The sequence below is a fragment of the Thamnophis sirtalis genome, unplaced genomic scaffold (genome assembly GCF_051295495.1).
Source record: "Thamnophis sirtalis isolate CommonGarterSnake01/CBP01778 unplaced genomic scaffold, rThaSir2_p1.2 scaffold_13, whole genome shotgun sequence".
Lineage (NCBI taxonomy): Eukaryota > Metazoa > Chordata > Lepidosauria > Squamata > Natricidae > Thamnophis > Thamnophis sirtalis.
This window is the reverse complement of record NW_028261393.1, coordinates 13991561-14006575: the sequence shown is the minus strand read 5'-3', so window position 1 is coordinate 14006575 and position 15015 is coordinate 13991561. Positions and strand designations below refer to the sequence as shown.

The window sequence follows — 15015 nt, the reverse complement described above, 5'->3', positions numbered from 1 at the left end:
CCACATGCCATTTACTGGAGAAATAAGAAAAAGTAAAGTAAGCAGTTGCATAGAATTTCTAGAGCTTTCAAGAGGGATTTGATCTTATTTTGTTTCCATCGATATCCTCAGAGAGTTAACAGGATCCAGAGCACCTTTGGCTAAAAAGGGAAAAAGAACTAACGAAAAAGGAAAATTATTAGTTGGGGGGGGGGTTGTAAGCCTAAATTGGGGTATAAGCTCTTATGCATCAGCTGTTTCTCTGCTGTATTTAGTGATAACAAGTTATTTGTTATTAGTAGTCTTAATGTTTGTTATAAATTTAAATGCTGTGAATTGCTTTGTCAACCTTTTAGATCAAAAGTGAGATATAAAACGTAAATGGTTTGAGTGCTGTACATGGGCCTGGAAAGCGTATCTTGCAATTCTTGTTTAAAAATAATTTAAAAGGTTTTGAGATAATTAAAAAAAAATAAGTCAATATATTTTGCACTGTACTGCATTCAAGATTTTTGTGTTGCATTAATGGTCTTTGACAATCCACCTGTCTCAAGATATAAAGGCACATCCACATGACAAAAGACTACAAGAATAGTAGCAGCAACAATGAGCATTCCAAGGTCGATTGGTGAGAAACAACATTATCAATTATTTCAGTGAGAGACTGCATATATTGAAAATGTTAAGTGTAAAAGTGTTATATTACTACATTCAAAATTAAAAGAAAAGCCTACGGCATTATAACAATTCTTAACTACTGAAATAAAACATTTTTCAGCGTGTAGATTAACTCCATCTCCAGGCCCAAGTCAATAAATAGTGCTTGAGGGGGGGGGGAATGCTAGTGAATATATGTTTCTGCACACCTTCCCCTGTAAGTCCATTACTTGTATGGATGTTTATATAGTTATCAGTTCTATCCATGAACATGGAAAAGAAAGTGTCCCATGCAATGTTACTGCTGCATTGTTGCTTGAAAAATTGTTAAGAAAACTAATTGTATTGTGTCTTCTGTAGAACTCAAGAATACAGTACAATGGTTAGAATGCTAGTTAGAAACATCCAAGCTTAAATCAGCTCAGAACCTCAGAACTAGGATGAGACATTTGCCCTTAGTCAACACCTACCTATCCCATTAGGACCACAGCTAAGATGACAAGAAAAGACTTTGTAGGCTGCAGAAGCTATATGGAAAAAGAGTAGGCTAAACTATGATGGAGGAGTTAGTCACTCTTTCCTCAGAATCTTAGCAAGCATCAGTACTACCAACAGTCATTCAGCAAATAGATTTTTATCTGCCATCCACAAGGCATCCCAAAATGACTAAGGCTGACAAGTTTTGAAGAGCAAATGGGGAGCAGCAGCATAGGAAAATTAAGTGTTAAATGTTTGTATCACCACATGGAAGCAGGTGACACTCAGCCTGATCATTCAGACAATTGAGAAGTGAACCCCTCATCACATCTTGGGGGGGAGGGGATTTTCATTTAGCCCATCTCTTTACCCCCTGTTTACAAGAGGACATTATAATACACCTTGCATTTACTTTGCATTACAGAATTATCAAGATGATTAATGGAATTAAATCTCCTGGAAAATTCTAGAACCTGCATAGGTAAGATTCACCTGTCATGGCGTATATTTGACTAGAATGTCAAGGATGCTGTTGCCTAGAAATCAGAGGAATTGTTTAAACTCTGTAGTTCAACAAAAATGCAAAACTTTCCTCAAACAGGCATTCTAAAACTGACAGATTACAATTCCCATGTAACCCTAAATTAGCCTGATAAGAACTGAAGACAAAAAGCCCATCTGGGGCTTATCAACTATCCCTTATCAAAAGTCCATTACGATTAGGAGAAAATAGCACACTAAACTTCTGCTATCTTCATTTTTCACTCAACAAAAAGATTTACGTTACAGTCCCTGGTGTACAATTTGAAACACATCATTTTAAGAATATTACAACTCACTATGTTCAGGGCTCATGATCACCACTGCCTTTTTAATTTCCCTACTCTGAGGCCCTAAACTGTTTTTGGTTTTGATTCAGTTTCCGGTGAGATTTATTTCTAGTTACCATAGATAAAGTTTGTTAATATACTCTTCAATAAAAAGTTATGCCTGCTACAAATTACCCAGTGTTAATCTGGAACGGAAATTAAAACATGATCATAAAAACCGATGATGTATTAATATTTTGCTGAACAAACCAATACTGTCTGGATTCACACAGGATACCAAGCCAAACACCAAATAAATCACTTTACAGCTGAGCACAATGCGAGCCACACATAGCACACATACAAACACATATGATCTGCATTATGTGTGTGTGTATGTGTGTGTGATTGTGTGTGTATACACCCACACACCCACGTAAACAGTTTGAAATAAACTCAAAAATCAGTTTGGTAAAGAAGAAAACTGCCTAAATAGTACAACTAAATGTAAAGCTATACTTTGAAAGTTCCATGCAAGAAAATATTTTTTAAATACCTCTAGTCTAAATACCAGTAATTTCAACTTATCTTATTAAGCCATCAAAACTCTCTTTACTGCAAAACCTGAAATCAGCTGTTTCCCCTCAAACTGCTTTCAAATTATACAACCTAAAAACACTGGAATGAGAACCTCAAATAGTGGACTGATATAGGGCATCATATCTCACACACAAACATGAGGAATAAACACGGCTGAATGCAGTGGCAATCGCTATCAGTAAACATTTACAGAATCAGGCTACATTGTTAAATTGTTGCTGAAATGCAATCTAAACAACTAAAAACTGACAAACCACACAAGTTTGTCCTGTTTAAACAAACATTTGATAAGTACAGCAGGACGGACTCCTGGATATGTACTGACTGCACAGTGTAAAATACTGCTTTGCCTTTTCCGTAGGACAAAATTCACACTATAACAATAGGCCACCCGGTTCTCTTCCATAACTGCTTTGTTTCCAAACTGCTTGGCCAAAACTAACTTGAAGCTGGAACAGCCGAAGGCCTAGGAAGAGAAGAAAACAGCCTCCTGTTGCTGCTTCCTTACCGACCAAAGCATATTTTTTTTTAAAAAGTTATATAAGTGAAGCCCAGAAAGAAAAACCCTTTATTTTTTTCCCCAGTCCCCTTCATTTAGGGGAGGGGGGGATAAACTCAAGAGCACCTCTTTTTTTGCCTTGTTAATCCTAAACATTACTTGAGTCAAAAATAAATCCCAATTATACATCCTACCAAGCGACACAGCTTTGAATGAAGGGCAACAAAAATGTTTTAATTGTTAAGAGGCCACCCCATCCAGCCCCAAAGCTTAACTGATGACACCCAAACAACCCCCCCTCCAAAACAGATAAAACTTTACCCTAAGAGCTTTGGGCAGAAGACACGTACTCCATTTCCTGCATATACGACTCCTGTACAAGTTAATTAGGCATCACCTACCCGCCTTCCCCATCCTAGTTATTTTCCCTTGTCTCACTTTCCTCTCTCCCCCCCCCTCCACCCCACAATCCCACTTTCCTTTCAAAACCACGATGGAGTTGGATGAAGCCAGGGAAAGCCCCCCTCCCACTCAAGAAATCACCAAGCTGCCTTCCTGGCTGTTTGGAAATAAGTCTCTAAAAGGCCAACCAAGCGTTTCTCCTCCCTTCCCCCAAAGAAAAGCGACGGGGGAGGGAGGAAAAAATAAAATAAAGCCAAGACGCGGTTGGGGAGTCTAGGGAACACCCCCCCTTTCTTTCCTTAGGGTCGTTTGAACAGGGCAGCCGCCGCCTCCCCTTGTCCCCAAAGAAGCGGCTCGCCTTTCTCTCCCCCTTCCTGGAACAACAATAGAGGCCTTGCTCGGACTCGAAAACATGTACCAGGAACAAGCGCGAGGAAGAGCCTCGACAAGAATTGCCCGCCCAGGGCCGCCTTTCGGAGGGCCCTCGCCACCTCGGCCGAAGCCCTAGCCCCAATACGGCTTCGCCGTCGGGCTTCCTGGGCTCCGGAGTCCCGTTCTAACCCGCTTCGGTCCGGATACTCACGGGCGGAACGGTAGGATGAAGACGGATCTCAACGGCCCCCCCCTCCCCCCGGCCTCTAGCTTTGCCTGCCGCTCCCCCTGCCTTTCACTTCAACAACATGGCGGCGCACTGGGGACTCGGGGAGGCGCGCTGCATTCTGGGAAGTTGAGGCTGGAGCGTGGAGAAGCTCCGGCGCCGCGGAGTTTCGCCCAACGGCGTGGCGGCGGGATCCGGGGAAGCGAGGAAGAAAGGGAAGGGGAAAAGGGGCAGGGTTTGTTTGTTCCCCACCCAAGAGAGAAAGTTGCATTGGGTCTCCGTGCATTCTTCGCACGGGCAATAAAATGCCCATTGGGCGCTTTGCCAAGAAATGATTGAATTGGTTGTTTGGAGGGGGGGGGCTATGTGAATGACCGATTGGAGTTAACAGACGCGGGTTAAACAGGAACGCTGCATTCACAAATGCAGTGGTGATCCAGCGCAGGAGGGGTGGGGGGTTGGGGTGGGGAAGCTGATCCCCTATTTCAAACAATACTTATTTTATTTATTCATTGTATTCATTTATTTAGTTTGTCACTCATGTACAAGATAACAGGAATGAGAATAAACAAGAATAAAGGACGTAAGGAATGGGTACAAATAAATGGGGACAGTAGGACAGGGAAGGTAGGCACGCTGGTGCGCTTATGCACGCCCCCTTTACGGACCTCTTAGGAATGGGGTGAGTTCAAGAGTAGACAGTTTAAGGTTAAAGTTATGGAGGGGGGGGGTGAGGATGTAACAACAGAGTCAGGTAGTGCAAGCTAGGCATTGACCACTCTTGTTGAAGTCCTATTTTCTGCAATGGAGTTACACCTTGGCTGCGCTCCCGCCACGCGTTGCAAACGAAATCCGCCCGCCGTCGGTGGGTCCCAGTACCCAGGGTCAACGAAAAGAAAGGACACGGAGTGGGCAAGCTGGCTCGACAGGCAGAAACCCAGAGAGGGTAAACGGCGCTCTCTGCCCGCAAGATATGGGCAAGGCTTGGAAGCTTTGATGAATAATAATTGCATTTTCGGGGTGGGGGGGAGAGTTTCACTCGGTGTTTTGTTTTCTTTTCCAAACGTGGCAACTTTTAAAGATGTGTGTGCTTCAAGTCGCAGAATTCCCCCAGTTAGCATCCTGGTTTAAAATGTAAATAGTATAGGTCAAGCAGGGTGGGTGCATTCAGGCTCAGGACTTAACCAGCAGACCTAGGAACAGATATTTGTATATAGAAATTGTATGTGTGTGTATGTCTGTGTGTGTAAAGTTTTTTTTTAATATGAACATTCCATCTTCCTTTAAACAGTGTGTCGTCTGGGTACAAATATCTCTGTACAATAACCATCAGAATTTACAACATCATTCAGGTTAGTATTGATTCTCTAATCTTAAAATTATAATATCTTAAACAGTTGAACATAGTGAAACTTTTTCATGTTTCGCTCCTAACGTATCTTCTAATGAAAATGCAATAATATTTAATATAGCAATCCTTATCATAATACTAACAATTATCATTATTTAGATCTCTCTTAACATATTTTCTGTTCGTTCATCTCCTTTTATTTCCATCTTTCTTATTCTCTAACCATTGATAAAATGACTCCCATATTATATAATATTCATTGTGTTCTTTCTCTTTAATTGCCAGTGTTAAGCTGCACAATCTACTATTTTCCTAATCGCCTCGTCAGTATGGATTTCTTTACCCCCCCCCAAAAAAACCAGTATATAGAAATTGTTGATGGCCTGGGTGGTTTCCCAAGTTGTGGGGACAGTAATTCATAAGTTGGGGTCCTGTTCTTCCAGTCAGTTGTGACCTTTGTATACATATAGTTTTGTGTTTGAAACCTGCACAGCATCGTGAAGGAATTAGGCAGCGTTGACATTTGATGACATAAATACATCAACCCTAACAAGTTGGCTACCGCCACATGACATATAAAAATTAAACCAAGATTATTCTTTTGCCCAAATGCAGCTGCTTGACTTATAACAGGTTATAATAAACCTAGTTAAGGGTGTCGTGTGACCCGAGCCATACCTAATGGAAAACACTAGCTATTTTAGTACAGTATACAGTATGGAACGTAGGTTGGTAGCCATTGTTTTTCCTGCAGTTCTAATTATCCGTTGAAGTCTGTGTCCGTCTTGTTGGGTTACAGAGTCAAACCAGACAGTTACGGAGGTGCAGATGACAGACTCAATAATTCCTCTGTAGAACGAATCAGCAGCTCTTTGGGCAGTTTGAGCATATAATTGTTCCTTCACCGACAGAAGTCCATTCCATAATCTTGGCAATCGAGGAAATCCGCTCAACCCCAATTTCGCTCCCTCACCAGTTGAAACATGTTTCAGAATAGCAAGCACAAGATGGCACCATTCACACAAGACAGAGTTGAACATGGTGGAACAACGCCCAGTTTCTCCTGAGGCCTCATGTGAGCAGCGTTGCTACTCTTACTCAATAAACCAGTGCGATCTTATTCTACTTCCTCCAGCTTTATGCCGGTTTCCTGTTTTACAAATATGGATTTGACATCCATACACAGCTTGTCAGTCACCTTTTTTTATGGGAAATATTTGCTAAATGCCCCTCCAAACTAAGCTTACAGATCATCCTCCTGCAAACTTTCTTACATGAAAGATAGGACGGTGCTCACTTGATTTACCTTAAGAATCACAGATTAAAATGAAGGATGAACACAGGTAACAAATAGCAATCTGCTTTCTAAATACCTTTCCTACAGAACTAACAAAGTAGCACTTTTCAATGAATATTAGACAATATTAGAATATTAGCAAGGGAGAATTGTGGCTAGGACTTTTCAAAGTGGTACCTTCACAGGGACACGGAGGCTCAGGGGCTGAGACACTGCGATCAGAAAAGTCAACAGTTTGATGGTTCGAATCCCTAGTGCTGCGTAATGTAGTGAGCTCCCATTACTTGTCCTAGCTTCTGCCAACCTAGCAGTTTGAAAGCACATAAAAAATGCAAGTAGAAAAATAGGAACCATGTTTGGTGGGAAGCTAACAGCGTTCTTCTGTGTGCCTTTGGTGTTTAGTCATGCCGGCCACATGACCACGGAGACGTCTTCGGACAGGGATCTTCGGTTTTGAAAGGGAGCACCGCCCCCTAGAATCGGGAACGACTAGCACACATGTGTGAGAGGAACCTTTACCTTTACCTTTTCAAAGGAAAGGTGAAACTCCCCAAATATATAACAGTGTTTCCCAAAACTGTGCTTTTAAAAGAACTGCAGACCCAACACATTTAGAGAATCTTAAAATAAGTACTTATTACAGATAAGGACTGGGACTTAATGATCAGCTTTATGGTGTGAACTTATATTATGGTTTGTCAACTGTGTTTACTTTTGTTTCGTTTAGTGTATTCCGTGGACCGATCTTATTGTGGTTTATTCCATGCATTTTGAAAGCAAATGGTAGGACAACATGCTGTGTGAACAGGCATCTCTATCCAGTATATAAGATTCGGCTTCCAGTACCCAGTATGTATCTGTTGCTTTAAAAAAAAAAAGTGGGCGGTGCGGAGTTACACAAAGAAAGGTCCCTCTGGAAACCTCTTCTTTGTGGACTCTATGTCCCGCCTTGCATTGCTTTTCCCGGATATGAAAGGTGCACCCATTCCATGGCCCCTGTGCATTCTGGGACTCGTAGTTCCTGCAAGTATATGTAGCTAAAGGAACCGTTCGTTTGAAATCCGGAGACGAGGAACAATGCAGGAACAGGAAATCACCAGGTTGAAACAAAAAGGAAAGATTTTTTTTTTAAAAAAGCCATTCTTTAAGGTTTCTGGTTTCTCTACCACTTTGGCAATTAATTTTACTATTAGCCCTTATTATTTAGAGTACCAGCACAGCATCAGAAATATATCCATTATAACGCTCCAGAATTTTGGAACATCGTAATTCCATGGCTTGATAGCAAATCAAGTTACGAGGTTTGTTTGAATGAATGCATGAAATAAATTAATTTTATCTGAAATAAAGAGCAGAGTGATTAAAATATTGTTACTTAGGAACACGTATGATTTAATTTAAGTAGTGTGATTGGGCACGGAAACCGACATACATATCACAGCCCATTGGCTGCATATGGTGGCTGAAGTTCTTTTTTTATTGTCCAGAGTGTTGAGTATAAAATATTAGTTTTTGATTTCAGACGTTGGCCATATTCTCACGATGTACAAAGCCACAAACACCTTGTATGTTGTATGAGGCCAGAGAACTGGATTAATGGTAAGAATTGCATGCAGACACTGCTGCTTTACTTTTTCGTAGGTTAAACCTAAGCCACCTTGGACTATAGAGAGAAAGGGTCCTCAGTTTTTATTTATTCATTCATTTATACAGCCACCATTTCACTTCTGTGACCCTGGGCGACTTATGACGAAAACATAAATGGTATCCAAGATCCCAAAACATAAAGCAACCGTAGAGACAATTCAAAATGTTAAAAACAATGTAAAGCCATATAATACAGTCACCAGGAAACTGTCATTCAACAACCCCTGTCATTTCAGGGGCTCACACTGCTCGGTAATCCCCAGGTGAGATGGCAAAGCCAGATCTTCACGCCCTTCCGGAAAGCCATCAAGTTTGGGGTCAGCCTGATCTCATGGTCAGCACCTGCCAGGTAAATCCCATCAAGCCAGTCTAGGTTTGATGTTTCAGGCTCTACCCCTTGCGAGCCAAACCCTTGACTTCTCAAGTGTTTACCACTGCTGTTTCTACTTCCAACTCGATTAAAGGCCATTTGAAAATAGAAATTTTGCTGGCCGACGATGAAGTTGCAAAGCCAATGGTAAGAAGTAAATACATATATATATTGTCCAACTCCCAGTATAACATCTACTTCTTCTACTACAACGTTCTAACTCCAACTCCATGCGAGAGAAAAAATAAATTGTTGCATACATAGACATGAACACACGTGTGTCCTTTTGTTCACATTGTGCTTATTCCTCCAATTTGTGGATTTGTTTCTCTGATTTGTAGATCCCATCCGAGGGAGTTACAGATCTATTCAACCTGCGTGGTACAGTGCAGAAGTGTTCTACACCCAATTTTAAATCGACTCTTAACTGAACTGTTAGCCGCCCTTGATCTCTCATGAATGAAGGCAAATATACGTGTCCCAGGATAATGTTTATGTATTAAATATTTGTGGTTGGGTGCCATATTGGGCAAGTAGAGAAACTTGCAAATTGGTCTGCCCCCAGATGCAAAGGCTGAATAGGATAAAGCATCTTGTTCGTCTAAGAGTAGGATTACCATCTCGTTCCTCCAAGTGTCAACTCTCCGTGTTGTCATGAGGACAGAATGAGTGGGAATAAATTCCACGCATACTGGTGACTGGAATCGGATCTCAGATTACTGCTGCCAGGTTGGGAGAGGTGTATCTATTGGGTAACGTGATTTATGACACAGACTGAGGGGAGGGAGGGAAGAGGGTAAAGTTCAGAAGCAGATAAACAAAGCAAAGATTTGGCTGTGAACAAGTCTTCCCTAATGAAGCCATTAATAAATCACTGGTTTTTGTATTAAAACATTGGCTCGATTATTATGAATCAGTTACAGCATCGTTAGGAAACTTGACACAAAGATTCAGTAGGGTAAGCCTCTGGAGTAAGATAAGATTGTGCAGGATAAAGCATCAAGAAAGAGGATGCTTCCAGTTGCTGTGCCAGGGAATGTCTTTATTTTTCAATCCACCATGTAAATCGTACGTTACCTTTTTCAATGCTTAGGAAGTTTTCAATCCTGGGAATTGGGGAGTCCCCACATCTTAAAGCTGACAAGTTGGAAAAGCACTCCACTCCACTATTCAATCAAGGAGGCACCCTCTACCCCGTGAAGACTTTTTCCAACAGAATACTCCAGCAAGCATATTGCACCAAATATATTTAAGAAAACACGGGGAATCTGAGAAGTTGACGTTCTGTTGCTTTGAGAAATTTCAAGCAGCTTTTCAACAATAACCCACAGGAAATCCAGCAAATGGCCATCCCAATAGATAACAGGTACATTTTATTTTATATACAGGTAGCCCTCGATTTACAACAGCTCGCTTAGTGACCATTCAAAGTTACAATATCACTGAAAAAAGTGACGACCGTCTTTCGGTTCACCAACAAAAGGGCGAACAACAAAACCAAGCCCGACTAAACTGCGGTGACAAAACCCCGTGTTCTAAAGTGCTCCGACGAATGAGCGCTGAATCGCGCTGACAAAAGTGCGGCGACAAAAGCGCGCTGTAAAACTAAACCTAACAAACGTAATGCTAACCCTAATCCTAAACATAACGCTAAACCTAACGCTAAACCTAACCCTTACCTTAAGTTAAATTGGCTTTCTGTCGCCGCGCTGTTGTAAAGGGCCCTCTGTCGCCGCGCTGTTGTCGGCGCGTTGATGACATCGCGGTTTTAGCGCCGCGGTTTAGTCGGGCGCAGTTTTGTCGTTCGTCCTTTTGTCGGGTCACACCGTTTTTCACACATGGCCGTTGCAGCGTCCCCATGGTCAAGGTGATCAAAATTCAGGCGCTTGGCAACTGACTCATATTTATGACAGTTGCCATGTCCTGGTGTCATGGGCTCATCTTTTGCCACCGTGTAACGAAGTCAATGGGTAAACCAGACTCACTTAATCACCGTGTTACTAACGTAACGCTTGGGAGTATTACTGGGGCAAGAAAAGTTGCAAAAGGGGGCAAAACTCACTTAACGAATGTGTCACTAAACGACAGAAACTTTGGGCTCAATTGTGGTCATAAGTGGAGGACTACCTGTACATCCCACCTTTCCACCAACAGAGCATACAGAGCTCCCCCTTCCCTCCCTTTCCTCCCCCCCCCCCATGAGAGTCCTGTTGAGTAGGTGAGAAACCTGTCAAAACCTGGCTGTGCCGGCAGGCCTGGGGTTGATGAGTTCCCCTCCCCTCTCGACTTGTATGGCTGTATGATTCTTGTGTATTTTAATTACGTGTAATGTGTTCATGTCCCCTTTCCCCCTTCTGAGTTGTTCGCCGCCCTGAGTCCCTCCCGGAGAAGGGCGGCATACAAATAAACTAAATCTCAAATCTCAAACAGTAATAGGCCCATGTTATCCAGGAAGACGCAAGATTAAAGCTAGACTTCATGTTTAGAAGACATTGACAGCAGGTGCAGAGGGCATTTCAGCATAACATTAGGCTTATGCAGTCTGGCACATCAGTAAGAGTCAGGGACTCCAGGGATTCCAGTGAAAGTTTTTAAGAAGGTTGGAGCAGGGATGGGGAACTTCCGAACCACACTGATGCCAAAAATGACCCCTACTCTTTTTCCACCCTATGGCAGTGATGGCAAACCTTTTCAAGACTTGAGCGCCGAAAAGGGAGCACTTTGCGCTCGTCTGGGCCGCAAGCATGAAGAGGAGCTGCCCAGGTGGCATGTACACGCCAGGAATGAACTTACGGTTACTGCCACGCATGCATACACGCTAATCAGCTGGCAGCTGGCAATCAGCTATTGAGCCAAGGTGGCGCAGTGGTTAAATGCAGCACTGCAGGCTACTTCAGCTGACTGCTAGTTCTGCAGTTCGGCTGTTCAGATCTCGCCGGCTCAAAGGTTGACTCAGCCTTCCATCCTTCCGAGGTGGGTAAAATGAGGACCTGGATTGTTGTTGGGGGCAATATGCTGACTCTGTAAACCGCTTAGAGAGGGCTGAAAGCCCTATGAAGCGGTATATAAGTCTAACTGCTATTGCTATTGCTATTATGCTCATGTCGGAAAACAAGACCAGCTCTTCCGGTTTCCGGTACTGCTGCATTCACAAAGGCCAGCTGATCGAAGCGTGCACTTCGGGTGGGTTTCGGCCGGCAGTACTGCCAGTTCGTTCGTGTGTGTGATTCGTGCCTGTGCGCAGTGCAATTAATGGAAATTTGTTGCTCAATTGTGGTCCTAGCTTTACACTACATTGCCAAAAGTATTCGCTCACCTGCCTTTCCTCGCATATGAACTTACTGTAAGTGACATCCCATTCCTAATCCATAGGGTTCAATATGAAGTCTGTCCACCCTTTGCAGCTGTAACAGCTTCAACCCTTCTGGGAAGGCTGTCCACAAGGTTCAGGAGTGTGTTTATGGGAATTTTTGACCATTCTTCCAGAAGCGCATTTGTGAGGTCACACACTGATGTTGGACGTGTTTACGTAGCCTACCACTTCGTGGCTGAGTTGCTGTCGTTCCCAAACACTTCCACGTTCTTAGAATACAGCTGACAGTTGACTGTGGAATATTTAGGAGCGAGGAAATGTCATGACTGGATTTGTTGCACAGGTGGCATCCTATCACAGTTCCACGCTGGAATTCACTGAGCTCCTGAGAGCGACCCATTCTTCCACAAATGTTTGTCAAAACAGTCTGCATGCCTAGGTACTTGATTTTATACCCCTGTGGCCATGGAAGTGATTGCAACACCTGATTCTGATTATTTGGATGGGTGAGCGAATACTTTTGGCAATATAGTGTATCTGTATTGGGGCTGCCAAAGTAGGCCTTGCGGAAGAGTCGGAATGAAGCAGCGCAACAAGTTGCTTCATTTCCGCTTTCGGAAGCAAAAGGCTGGGGAATTCTAGGAGTTAAAGCCCACATTGAGAAACACAGATTTAAGATCAGTGTTTTTAAATCTAAAATTAAAAAAGATAGTTCTACAGGGGAGAGGGGATAAAACTGGAAGACTGGTTTGCAAGGAGGTGCTTGGCTTTTGCTAGTGAAGTTAGAAACAAATAGGGCCAGGGGTGAAATGCTACAGGTTCAAGCCGGTTCGGCCAAACCAGTAGTAAAAATGGTACCGGTTCTCCCGAACTGGTAGTTAAAAAGTTTTTTTTTTAAAGTTCCCACGATCACGCGGCACAGCTGATTGTTGCACAGCTGAGCGTTGGAACTTTTTAAAAACTTTTTTTTAGCATTTTTAACTACCAGTTCAGGAGAACAGGTACTAAAAAAATGCTTTAATATTTTTTTTTAAAGTTTGGGGCACATGCACACGACATATCAGACTTCAGAGCATTTCACCCATTCTATGATCGCCATGGTATGAATGTGGAATTGCAGATTACAACAGGGTCTCTCAACCTTGGTAATTCGGAAATGTATGGACTTCAATTCCCAGAATTCCCAGCCAGCTTGCTGGCTGGGGAATTCTGGGAGTTAAAGTCCATACATCTTCAAATTACCAAGGTTGAGAAACACTGGATTACAATCTGCAGCGTAGTAGCCATGGGTTCCTAGGCCATTCACCACACATCAAAAAGATGCTCATCCCCGTTAAAATATTATTTTTTGAAACAGAAAGTCTTGAAATTCCGCAGATTCTGCAAGACTTCAGTTCCTTTATGTGGAATCATAGGGTTTCCAGAGCTTCTTTGCAAGGTCTCGGGACAACTGTCGAAACCTTGCAAAATGTTATGGGACCTTTTCCCGCAGAGCCTGAAGACGGAACAAGGTTGCCTGCTTGTCAAACCTGATCTCATGACCTTCAACCACGGGGGGGGCTACCCGGAGGTGTGCAGGAAAGACTTGAAGCCCCTTTACAAAAAGAGATGCAAAAACACTGTTTGTACACCGATCTCCAACCATCACGCCTCCCCTTCGTGAGAACATCATTTTCCACCTCTAGAATCGAGAGGTTATCATTTCACGCCTTTGGTGGAAGAGAGGCGGTGTCCTCGGAAGAAAAATAAACCATGCCCACACAAATAGACATCCATTTGGTGTTATCTTTTTGATAAAAGCAACGATTTCTGCCTACGGATGTGTTTCACTGATGTTCTTTAACAGAGGTTTTGATTAGATTAGGGACCCCTTAGAGCAGTGTTGGCAAACCTTTTCTGCACCGAGTGTTGAAACGGGAGCACACGCGGGAGGGAGCAACAGAAATTGGAAGAGCATCTCCCTGGCATGCACAGGCGGGAGTGCCAGAAAATGGAAGAGCAGTTCTCCGGCACGTATGCGCGCACTGGGAAGCTGAGCTTCTGGTTTCCAGTGTGCGCATGTGTGCCGGTCACCTACTCTTCCAGTTTCCAGCGCTCCTGTGCACGTTCAGACTAGCTGGCCAGCACGCCAGAACCCAGCAGAGCAAAGGGCGACGGCTGGTGTGCTTGGAGAGATGGCTTTGCTTGCCACTTCCAGCATGTATGTCTGTTGTGGCCCAGCAGGAGCCGTTGGAGATGCCACCAGACTCCAACAGCGAGGGGCCTGATGAGTCGGCTCTGGAGGAGGTGGAAGACCCTGGACAGGGTTCGAACTCCGAGCAGGACGCAGAGAGGCTGGTTGGCCTCCAGGAGGCACCTGAGCCTTGGATCAGTGGGGAGGAGACAAGGGAGAGTGAGTCGGATGCCAGTAGTGAGTTGTTCCTGGACACGCCATGGAAGAGCTACTAGGCATCAGGAACAGTTGCGCAGCTACAGGAGGTAATTGCACTCAGCTGGTGGTCATTAGGCTCCTCTCCAGACTATAAAAAGACTCCTTGTGCACACGCCCCTCTTTGCAGAAGTCAACACAGGATTGAATGTCGGAGGACATTACTGTGAGCTTGACAGGCTGGATTGCTGCCAAGCCTTATCTGTGTTTATTGCTGCCCATGCTTGTCTGTGCCAGTTTGCTGCCAAGGACCTGTCTGTTAATTAAATGCCATAACTTATCTCTGGCTCGGAGTGTGTGTTGGTGTGGGACGAGGGGGGTCAGAACATATGTCATAGGTTCCCCATCATGGTCTTAGAGCCTACATTATCACCCCTCTCTCTCTGCCTTTTCTCTCCCTTCCTCTGAACCTAAAAGCCAGGTTGGAAGAGAAAATTCCAGCCTGGAATTTTCTGTACATCAGAAATAGAATGCTTTCGAAGTCGATTTGGAGGCAACCATGCGCTCCCTAGGGTCAAAGACGGAGCAGCTTAGAAAATATTAACTAAAGGATGGAGCACGTGTTACAGATTTCAGGCCCTAGCCAAC

At 43.5% G+C, this 15015-nt stretch overlaps 1 protein-coding gene and 1 long non-coding RNA gene across 8 annotated transcripts in view; one reads left to right on the top strand and one right to left on the bottom strand.

Moving 5' to 3' along the window:
* Positions 1-4124, bottom strand: part of PUM1 (pumilio RNA binding family member 1) — a 70738-nt gene extending 66614 nt beyond the window's left edge. For all 6 annotated transcript variants that reach the window (XM_087727676.1, XM_087727678.1, XM_087727679.1 and 3 more), the window contains exon 1: positions 4007-4124. The gene's annotated coding sequence lies outside the window, so the exon portion shown is untranslated. The remainder of the gene's footprint in view (positions 1-4006) is intronic.
* A 389-nt stretch (positions 4125-4513) lies between these two features.
* Positions 4514-9832, top strand: LOC148043075 (uncharacterized). Of its 2 annotated transcripts, XR_015698334.1 has the most exons (5): positions 4514-4967; positions 5313-5373; positions 6172-8268; positions 8553-8665; positions 9780-9832. It is a non-coding gene; the product is annotated as an uncharacterized LOC148043075 (long non-coding RNA). The 2 variants fall into 2 exon arrangements; XR_015698333.1 differs by having other exon boundaries at positions 6172-8665.
* The last annotated feature ends 5183 nt before the right edge of the window (positions 9833-15015 follow it).